This window comes from Bidens hawaiensis, unplaced genomic scaffold, assembly GCF_021521415.1.
Source record: "Bidens hawaiensis isolate Kalapana, Puna unplaced genomic scaffold, B.hawaiensis_p1.1 tig00001920_1, whole genome shotgun sequence".
NCBI lineage: Eukaryota > Viridiplantae > Streptophyta > Magnoliopsida > Asterales > Asteraceae > Bidens > Bidens hawaiensis.
In genome coordinates, this window is record NW_027491107.1 from 3,199,607 (window position 1) to 3,202,808 (window position 3,202).

At 33.5% G+C, this 3,202-nt stretch overlaps 1 long non-coding RNA gene across 1 annotated transcript; it reads right to left on the bottom strand.

Moving 5' to 3' along the window:
* Window positions 1-1,200: 1,200 nt before the first annotated feature.
* On the bottom strand, window positions 1,201-2,353 carry LOC143599499 (uncharacterized). The gene is made up of 2 exons (XR_013147297.1): window positions 2,313-2,353; window positions 1,201-1,414 (listed from the first exon to the last, which is right to left on the bottom strand). It is a non-coding gene; the product is annotated as an uncharacterized LOC143599499 (long non-coding RNA).
* Window positions 2,354-3,202: the final 849 nt, after the last annotated feature.

The window sequence follows — 3,202 nt, forward strand, 5'->3', positions numbered from 1 at the left end:
ATCAAGCAAACCATAAAGAAAGGGCTAAACCGTTGCCATGCGAAGGGGCATTGGTTACCAAGAATGAGATGTCGGTGAAACCATTGTCAATGCGTCAGACGCCGACCACTACGACGGTCGTATGATCATACTATTACGTGAATATGTTGGACCTCTCCAAAATGTATTCAAATAAAGCAGGTAAGAAAATAGCAAGTTAGGCATAAACTGATATACACACAAGTATTAAACAATTGCGGTTTTGAATACTAGATTATAGATAAATACTGTAAATACGCATATGTCCCCAAAAGATTTAAAATAAGTAAAAAGGGGAGTGATTACTCACCTGATCAGATGAACGAAATACAAATGAGGATGATAAGAAAAAGTAAACCCTACAAGATATACCATCAAGGATTCATAGTTAAATAATATTAATATGAATTAATTATAAGCAATGTAACATAATTTAATGAATTAAGATTTCGAGATAATTTGAGCTATGTTGTGATTAGAATGGTCATTGCTTGATCGATTGAACTTATTGTGATGGTGAAAACATTATTATCAGCTTAAATAAATAAATATGAGTTGAAACAATTATATGATTATTTAAATAATATTTAACTAAATATAACGCAACTATAAATATGTACATATATAAATATAACTTGTAATGTATCATATAATTTAATACAAACATTAAAAATATGTATTTATCTTACAATATATATCTTGAAATCTTTAACAAAGATCTAACTTTATAAATATACTTAATACGTTAAAATACATTGATTATAATTTTGTTTAAATAATAATACATATATATCATCATATATATACATATATCTAAAATGAATATAAGCAAATTTATAAAGTCGTTTCCACAACGAGAAGTAATGGTTTCGGGTTTGATAAAATAATGTTTGATTATTATTAATAAGTACTTAGAATACCAGTACACACACACACACACATATATATACATATACACACACACACACAAAAACTTGTAAAAAGCTTAGTTAACGGGAACCTAGCTTATGGACATCGATAAAAAAATAACGTTTATTTGACGTTTAATGTTAACAAGGTTTTGTACGCGCGCGTTGCTGCGCGCAAGCATGATTGCGTGTTTAAAGGTAGTTGACATACACTAATCGCAAAAAACATACCTAGATCTGATTGAGTCTTTGTCTCCCTACACCACATGCGAGCTGAAAAATAACATATCTATAACCATTTACCAATATAACACATTCTGTAATGTCATATTTAGGTGCACAATAGATATAAGTACACAACTTGTATGTACAAAAGTTAAAATGCAGCATCCCCAGCTTCATGCATAATAAGAAAGCTTGGTCATGCCATCAACTCCACCAGGAGGAATTTCCACATATATGAATAAACTATGATAAACATGTCATAACTTTCAAGCATCAAAAAGAAGAAATATAATTGAAAAAATGCGTCCAGAGCACAGAGGTTATTGTAACTTATTTGTGACCGAAATACGGAGTCAATGACAGTAAGACTATATGCCCCAAAAGAGGGAAGCTTAACATGACCAACTTTACAGCGTTGACTATATCTCAGCTAACGCTTAATTGACGTAGAAACCAAACGCTCATCATAACAAAATAAGTCACCACAAAGTTCAAAACATAATAACCACATCCATATACAACAACAGATGAGAGGTGGAAGCAAGAAACACGGAAGGCCAGCGTCGAGACTGCGTTAAAGGCGTATAGCCTATGTATTGTGCAGACCCGTATGGCATTCCTAATAAATAATTGCAACTACATGCATGCTTCCTAGAGTTAAGACATCATAAATAACTTATAAGGTCCTACACCAAAATAATAACAGAAAGAGCAACCTAAAATACATCAAGTAAATGGCAACCGATAACGCTAAAGCAACAAATATGCTAAGACCGAAACTGAAATACGTAACCTGTGCTAACAGAAAAGGTGAACCAACATATACGTATACAACCAACCAATTACCAATAACACATAGCGTATAGACAGCGAAAGTAAGCATAGTCTTGGGACAACCCTAAAACCGAAGCTGATTAACAGATGAAACCCAAAACAATTAGCATGCAATAGAAGCCCTAAAGCATAAACCCGACACCTGACGCAAACTGCACACTTCGATTTGAACGGTTCATGCTTCTATTTATACAATTCACCAAACGAACTGCTGATTAATTAAACCAAGCGACAATTAAACATGGACGACGTTAACAATCAACAATTTAAACCGCCGATTGAGGGAGGTCATACCTGTTGCAATTGAACCTTCGTTGAAACAGGAACTAAAAATTAGAGAATGAGTCTCGGCCCATGAGAGGGAGAGATAGGGTTTGATAGAGATAGAATACTTGTATACAGGTGTAAACATGAGTCTTAAAAAGTGATACATTGATGAATAGTGATAATGAGAGTGTAGCCGACAATTGTTTTTAATATAGTTCTAAACCATTAAAAACAATTGAAAAATCAAAATAATAAAAACTGAGCCCAGGTGGCAGCCGGCACGGAGATTTAACCCACCCAAACCAGCAGATGATTTAAAACCATAAACAACAACTTAAATATAACAACTGCTATAACCCAATTGACTGATAAACACTAAAAATCCGATTGATCGATTCGTTAATGCTTTGCCAAATTAAGGTTAGGGTTAACGAGGAACAACACAAAACGAACATAACTGTATCACTAATTACCCGGTAAGATGTTAAATCGATGGTGTATCATAACGAAGATCAGACGGCTCAACCATGATCAAAAACTCATATCAGTAAGCCCGCAAAGTGAAATCAAACTTAGGGTTAATGATATCTGTGTATCCAGCAACGTATATGCGTTTTAATTGATTTATTAATGTTTCTGCATGATGTATTTCTAGGACGTATAAGACGGCTACGCTATATTAGTTAATTCGCATAATGTTAATCTTGTTTTCCTAATTTGTTACGTCGGTTAGGCCGCAATAAGTATACAAAATACTAATCTTATATAAATTCCAAGATTTGAACGAGTATTATGCTACAAGAAAACTAAACGGGTCTTCGGGTTGGATAAAAACGGGTTTTGGTTGGATAATGGGTAAATGGGTAAAATGGTTAAGATATCCATATTTTGCAAACCGGTCCCTCTAGATTATGTGGAAGCAATATAGAATAAAGTTTAGTTTAGGGTAT